Below are 13,961 nucleotides of genomic sequence, written 5' to 3' on the forward strand. Positions count from 1 at the left end.
TTCATCTCAGTCTCTGTTATTATTATTGATTATACTATATCATTGTTGTTGGGCTGATTTCATGATTAATGAGAGCCGGAGAGACTGGAGAGATTTATGACTGAGAGAGGCCGAGGGCCTGATTGTGAGATATTTATATCATAGCACGTGAGTTATCCGTGCAGCACGTGAATTGGCCGTGCAGATCCTTATATTATACTATAGCACGTGAGTTGGTCATGCGGATCCAGATATTTATACAATAGCACGTGAGTAGGTCGTGCAACACGTGAGTTGGACGTGCGGATCTAGATATTTATAATATAGCATGTGAGTTGTCCGTGAAGATTATAGCGCTTGGGCTGTAGGAGCCCCTCCGGAATCTGTACACTCCTAGTTAGCGCGGGTACCCATTGAGAGTGAGTGATGAGGGATGGGAGCCCAGGGAGTGATGAGGGTTGGGAGCCCAGTGAGTGATTGTTGTCCTAAGAGGTTGTACTTGATTTTTATTTGTTGTTGCACTTAGTTGCTATTTGTTATTGTTGTGAAATCTCTGAAAGATTTTGATATACGGATTACATGAATAGGAACTGTATAAGAACTGATTTGACATTAAACTGCCAGATTCGATAGCATGTCTATTCTTTGCTGGAATTACTGGAAATGAACCATAACTGTGTAGCTCATTACTATCTTCAGTTCCTTATTTATTTTTGTTACTTGCTGAGTTGGTTGTACTCATACTATACCCTGCACTTTGTGTGCAGATCCAGGTGTTCCCGGACATAGCGGGTGTTGATTCTTTCACACAGTTAATTTTTCGGAGATTCTGAGGCAGCTGCCGTGTTTCGCAAACCTTGCCTCTCCTTCCCTATCTCCTTATTTACTATATTTGGTCTCAGGCTATTACAGACCGTATTTTTCAGACTTGTATTCATAATTAGATGCTCATGTACTCAGTGACACCAGGTTTTGGGAGTGGTTGTATCGGTAATTGTAAGATTTATGGATGTTATTTAAATATTATATTTTCAGACTTGAAAGAAGTTGTGGTTCATTGAGATTTCGGCTTGCCTAATATTGAGATAGGCGCCATCACGACTGGTTAAAATTTTGGGTCGTGACAAATTGGTATCAGAGCTTAGGTTACGTAGGTCTCACGAGTCATGAGCAGGTTTAGTAGAGTCTTGCAGATCGGTACGGAGATGTCTGTACTTATCTTCGAGAGGCTGCGGAACCCTTAGGAAAATTTCACTTTCTTTTATTCTGTCGTGCGAATTTGTTGATTCTGGAAACTAAATTTTTGCTATTCTATTCTCTCACAGATGGTGAGGACACATACTACCGGATCAGACGGTCAGCCACCAGTTAGGGCGGCGAGAGGCTGGGGCCGGGGCCGAGGTAGAGGTCGAGGTGTAGCTCGTACCACAAAATGAACAACACATGTAGTACCACCAGTTATTCCAGCTTAGGAGCAGATTCCAGATATAGTTGAGCCGACAGGATCAGCTCAGGCACCAGGTGTTCCCATTGAGATTGCAGGCATTCAGGAGACTTTGGCCCAGATATTGGCAGCATCCACTGGTCTTGCTCATGTGGTTTCAGCTCAGGCCGCACCTGCCACTTCTCCGGCTGGGGGAGGTACTCATACCCCTGTTGCTCGTACTCCAGACCAGGTAGTACAGGGACTTCAGATACCGGGAGCGCTACCAGCCCAGCCGGTTGCAGCTACTCAGACCCCAGTAGTTCCTGTTATAGCAAACGATGAGCAGAGGAGACTTGAGAGATTTGAGAGGTTTTGGCCTCCACAATTTAGCGGTACTGAGTCAGAGGATGCTCGGGATTTTATGGATAGGTGCCAACGGATGCTTCGGACAGCAGGTATTCTGGAGACCAGTGGGGTCTCATTCACTACTTTTTAGTTTTCTGGGGCTGCACTCAGAAGGTGGGAGACTTACGAGAGGCGTAGGCCTGTTGGCGCAGCACCCCTTACTTTGCATCAGTTCTCCGTGGTCTTTTTGGAGAAGTTCGTATCTCAGTCCCGCAGAGAAGAGCTGCGCAGATAGTTTGAGCAGCTTCGCCAAGATGATATGTTCGTGACGCGGTACGAGATGAGATTTTCTGAGTTGGCTCGTCATGCAGTATGGTTGGTTCCCACTGATAGGGAGAGGATTAGGAGATTTATTGATGGCCTCACATATCAACTGCGGTTACTTATGACTAGGAAAGAGTATCTTGTGCTACTTTTGATGAGGTAGTGGACATTGCTCGGCAGATAGAGATGGTTCGTAGCTAGGAACGTGGAGAGAGAGAGGCTAAGAGGCCTCGTGGTCCGGGTGATTACAGTGGTGTTCCTTCAGGGGGTCAGTTTCACCGAGGTAGGGGTCGTTCTTACAGACACGCTCAGACGAGTCATCCACCTCATTGTAGTGCATCAGCTAACCATAGTTCTTACAGTGCTCACTCAGGCCAGTCTTCATTCAGTGCACTACCAGCGCAGAGTTCTCATCATGCCCCGTCCGCACAGGCTTCTGCAGGTCATTCCTCAGGTTATCAGGAGCAGCAATTTCATCAGAGGAGGGGTTGTTTCGAGTGCGGAGAATTTGGTCATTTCAAGAGAGAGTGTCCTAGGCTGTTAAGTGGGGCTTCATAGCAGAGTTCTCGACCGACGGCAACAGCACCAACAGTTACACCACCTGCCCTGCCATCTCGGGGTGGGGGTTAGGCAGCTAGGGGTCGCCCAAGAGGGGGAGGTCGATCAGGTGGCGGGCAGGCTCGATTCTATGCTTTTCCTGGCAGGCCAGATGCTTTTGCCTCTGACGCAGTGATCACACGTATTGTTTCAGTGTGCCACAGGGAGGCTTCTATATTATTTGACCCTGGTTCCACTTATTCATATGTATCATCGTATTTTGCTCATTATCTGGATATGCCCTGTGAGTCCTTAGTTTCACCTATTTGTGTATCTACACCGGTGTGCGATATTATTACTGTGGATCGTGTGTATCGGTCGTGTGTAGTAACTATTGGGGAACTGGAGACTAGAGTTGATCTCTTATTATTCGGTATGGTTGATTTCGATGTAATCCTGGGTATGGATTGGTTATCTCCATGTCATGCTATTCTGGACTGTCATGCAAAACTCGTGACGTTGACAATACCGGGGTTGCCAAAGGTTGAATGGAAGGGTTCTCTAGATCTTGTTCCTAGCAGGGTAATTTCTTATTTGAAGGCCCAACGTATGGTTGGAAAAGGATGCTTGTCATATTTGGCTTTGTGAGAGATATTGATGCAGATACTCCTATTATTGATTCAGTACCGGTTGTGCGAGACTTTCTGGATGTATTTCCTGTAGACCTATCGGGTATGCCACCTGACAGGGATATTGATTTCGGTATTGACTTGGTACAGGGCATTCAACTCATTTCTATTCCTCTGTATCGTATGGCACCAGTTGAGTTAAAAGAATTGAAAGAGCAACTTCAGGAACTCCTAGAAAAAGGGTTTATTAGGCCTAGTGTATCGCCTGGGGGTGCACCGGTTCTGTTTGTGAAAAAAAAAGATAGTACTATGTGGATGTGCATTGATTATAGGCAGTTGAACAAAGTTACAATCAAGAATAAATATCCATTGTCGCGTATTGATGATTTATTTGACCAGCTTCAGGGAGCGGGGGTGTTCTCCAAAATTGATTTGAGGTCTGGGTATCACCAATTAAAAATTCGGGATTCGGATATTCTAAAGACGGAATTCAGGACTCGTTATGGCCACTATGAATTTCTTGTGATGTCTTTTGGGCTAACCAATGCCCCAGCAGCATTTATGCATTTGATGAATAGTATATTTCAGCCATATCTTGATTTATTTGTCGTGGTATTCATTGATGATATTCTGGTGTACTCACGTAGCCAGGAGGAGCATGCACAACACTTGGGTATTGTATTACAGAGGCTGAGAGAGGAGAAACTTTATGCCAAATTCTCTAAGTGTGAGTTCTGGCTTAGTTCGATAGCATTCTTGGGACATATAGTGTCCAGTGAAGGAATTAAGGTGGATCCGAAGAAAATAGAGGCAGTTCAGAATTGGCCCAGACCATCCTCAGTTATTGAGATTCGGAGTTTTCTCGGCTTGGCCGGTTATTATCATCGTTTCGTAGAGGTTTTCTCGTCTATTGCATCGCCTATGACTAAATTGACCCAGAAAGGTGCTCCGTTGAGGTGGTCGGATGAATGTGAATAGAGCTTTCAGAAGCTCAAGACAGCTTTGACTACAGCTCCAGTATTGGTGTTGCCTACAGGTTTAGAGTCTTATACTGTGTATTGTGACGCGTCGCGGATTGGTCTCGGCGCAGTACTTATGCAAGATGGTAGGGTAATTGCCTATGCGTCCAGACAGTTAAAGGTACATGAGAAGAATTATCCAGTCCACGATCTTGAGTTAGCAGCTATTATTCATGCCTTGAAAATTTTGCGGCATTACTTGTACGGTGTCCAGTGAGAGATATATACCGATCATCAGAGTCTACAACATTTGTTTAACCAGAAGGATCTTAACTTGCGGCAGCGAAGGTGGTTGGAGTTGCTTAGGGATTATGATATCACCATTCTCTATCATCCTGGAAAGGCCAATGTGGTGGTCGATGCCTTGAGTCGTAAGGCAGAGAGTTTGGGTAGCTTAACATACTTACCGGTAGTAGAGAGGCCTTTAGCCTTGGAGGTTCAGGCCTTGGCTAATCAGTTTGTTAGATTGGATATTTCCGAGCCGAATCGAGTTTTGGCCTATGTGGTTTCTCGGTCTTCTTTATATGATCGCATCAGAGAGCGCCAGTATGATGATCCACGCATGCTTGTTCTTAAGGACACAGTTCAGCACGGTGATGCGAAGGAAGTCACTATTGGAGATGACGGTGTATTACGGATGCAGGGCAGGCTATGTGTGCCTAATGAAGGTGGTTTGCGTGAGCTGATTCTCCAGGAAGCTCAGAGTTCGCGGTACTCTATTCATCCAAGCACTGCAAATATGTATTAGGATTTGAGGCAGCACTATTAGTGGAGGCAGATGAAGAAAGATATAGTTGGGTTTGTATCTCGGTGTTTAAATTGTCAAAAGTTAAAGTACGAGCATCAAAGACCGGGCGGATTGCTACAGAGACTTAAAATTCCGGAGTGGAAGTGGGAGCATATTACCACGGACTTCGTAGTTGGACTCCCACGGACTTTGAGAAAGTTTGATGCTATTTGGGTGATAGTAGATCGGTTGACCAAATCTGCGCATTTTATTCCAGTCGGTACTAATTATTCTTCGGAATGGTTGGCTGGGATTTATATTCGCGAGATTGTTTGCCTATACGGTATGCCGGTGTCCATTATTTCAGATCGAGGTACGCATTTTACCTCACAGTTTTGGAGGGCAGTGTAGCGAGAATTGGGCACACAGGTTCAGTTGAGTACAACATTTCACCCTCAGACGGACGGACAGTCCGAGCGCACTATTCAGATATTTGGAGGATATGCTACGCGCTTGTGTCATTGATTTTGGGGGTTATTGGGATCAATTTCTGCCACTCGCAGAGTTTGCTTACAATAATAGCTACCAGTCAAGCATTCAAATGGCTCCATATGAAGCTTTATCTGGGAGACGGTGTCGGTCTCCGGTGGGTTGGTTTGAGCCTGGTGAGGTTAGACTATTGGGTACTGACTTGGTTCAGGATGCTTTAGAGAAGGTCAAAGTAATTCAGGAACGGCTTCGCACGGCACAGTCTAGACAGAAGAGTTATGCCGACAGGAAGGTTCATGATGTTGTTCACATGTTTGGGGAGAAGGGCAAATCAATCCGGAATAACTTCAAATTTTGCACACAAGTCACATTTCACATTACGAACCTATTCCAATTTCCAGAATCGTATTCTGACCCCGATATCAAAAAGTCAAACCCCCGGTCAAACTTCCCAAAAATTCAACTTTCGGCAATTCAAGCTAAATTCCACTACGGACCTTCAAATAATTTTTCGGACACGCTTCTAAGTCCAAAATTACCATACGGATCTATTGGAATCATCAAAATTCGAATCCGAGGTTGTTTACACATAAGTCCGCATACAGTCACTATTTTAACTTAAGTTATAAACCTTGGAACTAAGTGTTTCAATTCCTTTAAAAACCTCACTGGACCCAAACCAATTACCCCAGCAATTCACACAACAATTATAAATGAGGAAACGGGGCTGTAATACTCAAAACGACCGACCGGGTCGTTACATTCTCCCCCACTTAAACATACGTTCGTCCTCGATCGGGCCAAAAGTTATTTCCAATCCATCAAATCATTGTTCCATCTTACCACACACGTACCCGGAGGTGAACCCAAGTCACCCTATTCCACATAGGCTTGACTACATAATACAACTGAAAATTATTAATTTAACCTTAGCCCATAAACCTTGGAATTTAATTTCCAACCTTTAGAATTTCTTTCAAGACACGAATCTTACATTTACGCCCTGTATGAGTTTGAACAAGTTGTATCAAGCTATAACCATAACCATAACCATGGACATAATCACCTAACATATTACACAACTTGCATGCTCATAGCACCATTCCTGATCACATTGACTACTCCAAAACCAACCAAATACTAGTATTAAACCCATATCGAACCAAACCTCATTCCAAAACCTTCATACACTGTTGATAATAAAATAAACATGCAAAATTTCATGACCACTTACTAGATCAACAAGTCACGGAGCTCTCTTGCTCCAACCAGAATCATAATTGAAAGTATGTCGGGGATCCATCTCACATTTTGGATTTCAGTACAGTACAGTTGGACGGTAATTTGACTTATGATGTGGAGCCGGTGGCTATTTTAGACCGGCAGGTTCGAAAGCTGAGGTCAAAGAATATAGCATCATTGAAGGTGCAGTGGAGAGGCCAGCCAGTCGGAGAAGCTACTTGGGAGATGGAGCAGGAGATGTGGAATAAATATCCACACTTATTTGAGACTCCAGGTATTATTCTAAACTCGTTCGAGGACGAATGTTTGTTTAAGAAGGGGAGAATGTAACGATTCGGCCGGTCGTTTTGAATATTATAACCTCGTTCCCCCATTTACTACTCAATTTATGTCTTGCAATTGATTTATGACTTATCGGGTTAGTTGGTTCGGGTCCGGAAGAAATTCGAAATAAAATGAGACACTTAGTCTCATAATTAAAAATTTAAGTTAGAAAAGTGGACCGGATATGGACCTATGTGTAAACGATCTCGGATTTAAATTTTGATGATTCTAAAAGCTCCGTATGGTGATTTTGGACTTAGGAGCGTATACGGAAAATATTTTGGAGGTCCGTGGAGTAATTAGACTTGAAATGCCGAAAGTTAAATTTTTGGAAAGTTTGTCCGAGGGGTTGATTTTTTGATATCGGGGTCCAAATCCAATTCTGAAAATTTTAATAGGTATGTTATATCATTTATAACTTGTGTGCAAAATTTGAGGTCAATCGGACGTGATTTGATAGGTTTCGGCGTTATTTGTAGAAATTAAAAATTTAAAAGTTCAATAGGCTTGAATTGGGACGTAATTCATGGTTTTAGCATTGTTTGAGGTGATTTGAGGATTCGACTAAATTCGTATGATATTTTAGGACTTGTTGGTATGTTTAGTTGAGGTCTCGAGAGCCTTGGGTGAGTTTCGGATGGTTAACAGATCAAAATTTAACTACAACAGCTGCTGCAATTTCCTTCTATTGGAAATTTCTTCTGCCAGATTCGAGCCCAGAAATCTCTCAGAATCGAGCCCAAAAATCGAGCCCAGATTTGAACCCAGATCGAGCCCAGGGTCGAGGGCCACGGTCGAAGACATGATCGAAGTCCAGGGTCGAGGGCCACGATCGAAGCCATGATCGAGCCCGGGGTTGAGGGCCACGGTCGAAGGCAGGGTCGAAGACATGATCGAAGGCCAGGGTCGAGGGACATGATCGAGGATCAGGATCGAGGCCTAGGATCAAGGACCTCGATCGAAGGCCAAGATCGAAGCAAGATCGAGGTAGAACCGAGGTTGTCTGGGCAGAATTATAAAAACAGGGACTTCGTCTCATTCGTCATTTTTGATAAATTGGAGCTTGAGGAGAGGCGATTTTTGATATATTTTCAAGGAAAACTTGAGGTAAGTCCCTTGTGATCATTTCTACTCCATAATATTGAATTATCATCGAATAATCCGACTAGATTACATGATTTTGAGGTGTAAATCGGAGATTGGAACTTAGAAATTTGGAAATAAGATTTGTAGACTTGAGGGTCGAGTTGAAGTCAGAATTTGATAAAATTGGTATAGTAGACTCATGGTTGAATGGGCTTTCAGATTTTATAACTTTTGTCGAGTTCTGATACGTGGGCCCCACGGGCGATTTTTGAGCTAAAATTCGATTTTTATGAAAAATTAGCATTTTCTTATGGAATTAATTCCAATAAATTTTATTGATTGAAACGAATTATTTGTGACTAGATTCGAGGCATTCGGAGGTCGATTTGCGAAACAAAGGCATAGCAGAGTAAAGAATTTCACGCTCTCAGGTAAGTAACAGTTTTAAATCTGGTCCTGAGGGTATTAAACCCCGAATTTTGGTATCATGTGATTATTTTGGAGGTGACGCACATGCTAAGTGACTGGCATGTGGGCGTGCACCGAGGGGATTGTGACTTGGTCCGTCCCGAAAAACTGTAAAGTTGAATAATTTATTGTTAGCTATATGCTCTCTACGTGTTGATAAAATTTGACTGTAAATCATGTTAGAAATCATGCGTAGGCTATGTGATAGTACTTTTGGAACCCACATAGATCGTGTACTTGTTGAATTGCCTGCTAAATGCTATATGTACTCAGTCTCAATTTTTACTTGCACATTTTATCTCAGTCTCTGTTATTATTATTGATACATCATATCATTGTTGTTTGGGCTGATTTCATGATTATTGAGAGCCCGAGAGACTGGAGAGATTTATGACTGAGTGAGGCCGAGGGCCTGATTGTGAGATATTGATACTATAGCACGTGAGTTGTCCGTGTAGCACGTGAGTTGGCCGTGTAGATCCTTATATTATACTATAGCACGTGAGTTGGCCGTGCAGCACGTGAGTTGGCCGTGCAGCACGTGAGTTGGCCGTGCGGATCCAGATATTTATACTATAGCACGTGAGTTGGCCGTGCGGATCCAGATATTTGTATTATAGCACGTGAGTTATCCGTGTAGATTATAGCGCTTGGGCTGTAGGAGCCCCTCCGGAGTCTGTACACCCCCAGTTAGCGCGGGTACCCATTGAGAGTGAGTGATGAGGGTTGGGAGCCGAGGGAGTAATGAGGGTTGAGAGCCTAGTGAGTGATTGTTGTCCTAAGAGGTTGTACTTGATTTTCATTTGTTGTTGTACTTAGTTGTTATCTGTCATTGTTGTGAAATCTCTGAAAGATTTTGATATACGGATTACATGAACATGAACTGTATAAAAATTGATTTGACATTAAACTGCCAGATTTGATAGCATGTCTATTCTTTGCTGGAATTACTGGAAATGAACCATAACTGTGTAGCTCGTTACTATCTTCAGTTCCTTATTTATTTTTGTTACTTGCTGAGTTGGTCGTACTCATACTACACCCTGCACTTCATGTGCAGATCCAGATATTCTCGGACATAGCGGGTGTTGATTCTTTCACAAAGTTGATTTTTCGGAGATTCTGAGGTAGCTGTCGTGTTTCGCAGACCTTGCCTCTCCTTCCTTCCCTATCTCCTTATTTACTATATTTGGTCTCAGACTGTTACGGACCGTATTTTTCAGACTTATATTCATAATTAGATGCTCATGTACTCAATGACACCAGGTTTTGGGAGTGGTTATATCGATAATTGTAAGATTTGTGGATGTTATTTAAATATTATATTTTCAGACTTGAAAGAAGTTATGGTTCATTGAGATTTCGGCTTTCCTAGTATTGAGATAGGCGCCATCACGACTGGTTAAAATTTTGGGTCGTGACACGAAATAAGAGTTTAAGTAGTAGTAAAAAAGGCAAGTCATATCCAAAGAGTCATTCATAGTCTCAATATTTGATTGTTTTGCCATAAATATGAGTTATTATTTTGCTTCTTGACTATTTTTAGGATCCAATGATACCGGCGAGAATGGTATCAAAAAAGAAAAATAGAAAAAATGGTTAATTTTTTTCATGTAGTGTTTATTATTAATATCCAATGATTATCTATATTTACTGAGAAAGTTTAAATTTTAAGATTATTTACATATAATCCAAATAACTTAAATATTTGACATGATTAGTGTTCGCGCATCCGCGCGGTACTAATACTAGTTTGTATATAATAGAATAGATTTTTCAATTCGTATATCCATCAAAATCATTAAATGTGAGATTGACATTAGATTAGAATAATAAGATTGTTCGTTGTCACAATTGTCCAGGCAAGAACATAACAGAACTTCTCCTCCCATCTCTGAAATACATAACAAGCTCTGACGACATATGATTTCTTTAGAAACACTATACCAGATTACTTTACTGGAGTTAATTGTAATAGAGCATGAACCATTCTGTCAAATTCCTTTATTGTATGTCTTATCACCAAACTTCTCCTCCCACAATTACTATATATAATATATAATTATATATAATATAAAAATAACAAGTATGACAAGAGTGGGTTGCTCTAGTGGTGAGCACCCTCCACTTCCAACCAAGAGGGTGTGAGTTCGAGTCACCCCAAGAGCAAAGTGGGAGTTCTTGGAGGGAGGGAGCCGAGGGTCTATCGGAAACAGTCTCTCTACCCCAGGGTAGGGGTAAGGTCTACGTACACACTACCCTCGCCAGACCCCACTAATGAGATTATACTGGGTTGTTGTTGTTGTTGTTGTATATTATATACTATATACATGATGTTATATACTTATATATGTGTATATAGTATATTATAAGTTAAAGGTAGATTGGAATTTAGCAAAATGTTAATTAATGTTTGTACATATTGTATATACGTACTATATATATATAGTGCGTGTGATATATATATATATATATATATATATATATATATATATATATATATATATATATAACATTGTGAAGATGGTGATGGATATGAGTGTTGGAAAAAGCATCAGCAAGAAGTTGAAAAATGTGAAAAATTATAAAAGTGATGAATATGACTATGAAGAAAGCTCTAACGAGGAGATCTACAAAGTGATTTGCGCAAAAATGACATATGATATCTCTTAATAATTGGTTAATTAATATCTAACTAAATGGAGATTTTTTAGGTTTGAATTGATTTGACAATTAGTCAGTTTCCTTAATTGTAGGGATTCTGCCATATTTTGAATACTAATTGTAGATATTTAATTTTATGAAATGAATACAATTATTGTACAAAACGTGATTTCAATTGTAGTTGTATATTATGAAATTTACTCTTATAACATCTCTTTATAAAATGACTTCGAGCATCCAGCTTCACCACTGCTGCCTGCTCTCTCCTTCTTCGGCACTTCCCAGTCCACAACAGACCTGGTCTTCTCTTGATCCATCCTCTCGCTTTGCTCGAGCATCTTCAAACCTCACTCCGGCGAATGGGTACCTAGGCTTCTCTTGCCAATGTATACAAATAGACAGACCTGGCGAACTATCTTTCCAAAGCCCCTTGCAGGACGGAGTGAACCAATCTCAGTCAACGGGACTCACAACGATCCAATAGAATGAGAAATTGTCACCTCTAGACAGAATGAGGCTCCCGTTGAGAGATCTATTAGTGATTGGGCCACCCCTCCTGGCAAAGAAAGAAAGGCAGGTTCAGGCGATTGATCAAAAAAAGATTTCGCCGCCGTTTACCGGGGCTTCCATTCAAAGCTTATAACACTTCTCCTTCCGACCTTCCAGCACCATCATATCTTTGGTTTCAAAAAAAAAGGCAAACATGTGAAAGGCGACACGTACTCTCTGAAATAGTTAAGATGCATGCATGCGAGAGTTTGACTTGAACATCATCATTATAAAAAATAACAAATAACAATAGACTAGAAAAATTCGAACCGTGAATTACACCAGTCATCCAAACTTAAGTCTTATTATGCATTCAAGGCTCAAAAACAAATGTTTATTTTAATAATGGTGGATGTGTTCATCTAATCCAAGACACTGAATGAAGATAGAACAGAAATAGCCGACTAGCAAACAAGGGCAGCAACAACATGCCACTAAGGGACCATCTCTTCTTGTTTCACCTGAATGATACACAAAACTATTGATTGCTCATTGTTCGACATGTAAAATATAACGGGTTTAAGTTATATACACCATCAACATAAGGAATTTTTACACCATTAAGGGTGTGTTTAGTACGAAGAAAAATATTTTTCATGGAAAATGAGTCTTGTTTGGTTGATAGGTGAAAAACTTTTTCCGGAAAATATTTTTTTGTGTTTGTTTAGAGAGTAGAAAATAATTTTTTATGCTACTTTACTCCCCCTCCCCAAAAAAAAATAAACAAATACCCAATGTTTTGAGGACTCTATTTTCTTTAATAGTTTAATTATTCTTTTAAAAATTCACACAAACCCAAAGTGACTAATGTGATGTTTTACTTTTTCAAGCAAAAATAACGTTGAAATTTGTGCTACATAACTAAAAAGAAAATACTATTTTTTTGGTTGAAAAAAGGTCTCTTTCTACAACATGAAAAAGTACTCATTTTGTTAAAATTAGAAAAATTCTTTTTCTACATTATAAAAAGAAAATACTCATTTTGTTGAAATGAAGTAAACTTTTTACTACATCATTTTGTTGAAATGAAAGAAAATACTTTTTTCTACGTCATAAAAAGAAAGTACTTTTTTTGTTGAAATGAAATAAATATTTTTCTATATCATGAAAAGAAAATATTTTTTTTGTTGAAATGAATGAAATTTTTTTTTACATTATGAAAAAAACAATCATTTTGTTGAAATTGAAAAGAAAGTACTCTATCTACAACATGAAAAGAAAATACTCTTAATAATATTTGGGTGGGGTGGGGTGTGGAGGGGGGGATTGGTGGGGATGGGGAATAGGGTGGGGAAGGTTGAAAAGAATTTTGGGTGGGGATGGGGAATAGGGTGGGGAAGGTTGAAAAGAAAATACCAAAGTTTATGGAGAAGAATTTTGAAAAATATTTTTCCTTCTTTTGATAGGAAAAACATTTTCCTCCGAAAAAAATATTTTCCAAAATATTTAATCCAACCAAATATGGAAAAATTAGAAAATATTTTCCTACATACCAAACACACCCTAAGTCATTTTTACTTGTTGTAAAATATAACATGTCTTGTTTTCAAGATATCAAACCCCATATTATATAACTTAAATGAGCAAAGATCAAGAAATCAACAAAAGAGCATATAACATACCTTGTTATATGAGCTTCCTCTTTCTTTGTCTAATTCTTTGGAGATCTTACTCTATTTAAAGAAAGCAAAGATTGAGAATTACCTATAAAAGGGGAGAGTGCTTAGCTGGTAGGAGTATTGTTCCTAGTTGAACTGGAAAAGAGTTATATAAAATTTGAGACTTGTTCTGAGCTATTTTAACATTTTGCAATATTGGCTAGCCTGGTCTTTTTTTATCCGTTAAAAACAGCTATTCCAATTGGACTAAATAATAAGAATAGCATTCACATGGGTGGTTGAGTTGGAATTGGAAATTAAAAATTGCAATAAACTTTGGTTAGTAGAAGCAGCCATTTATTTTAAGTTGCAATTGACAAAAACAATATGTAGATGTTGACACATTGTTTACACCATTTTCTTCCCCTGTTCTTGGAATTTTTGTAATTAAGGGTGATTAGTATTAACGAATTTTTCTTTTTCTTTTTTTTTTTTTCAATTTTTCCATGTTTGATTGCCAAGATCCATGCATGCCCAACACCCCCCCCCCCCCCC

Source organism: Nicotiana tabacum, chromosome 13 (genome assembly GCF_000715075.1).
Source record: "Nicotiana tabacum cultivar K326 chromosome 13, ASM71507v2, whole genome shotgun sequence".
Taxonomy (NCBI): Eukaryota; Viridiplantae; Streptophyta; class Magnoliopsida; order Solanales; family Solanaceae; genus Nicotiana; species Nicotiana tabacum.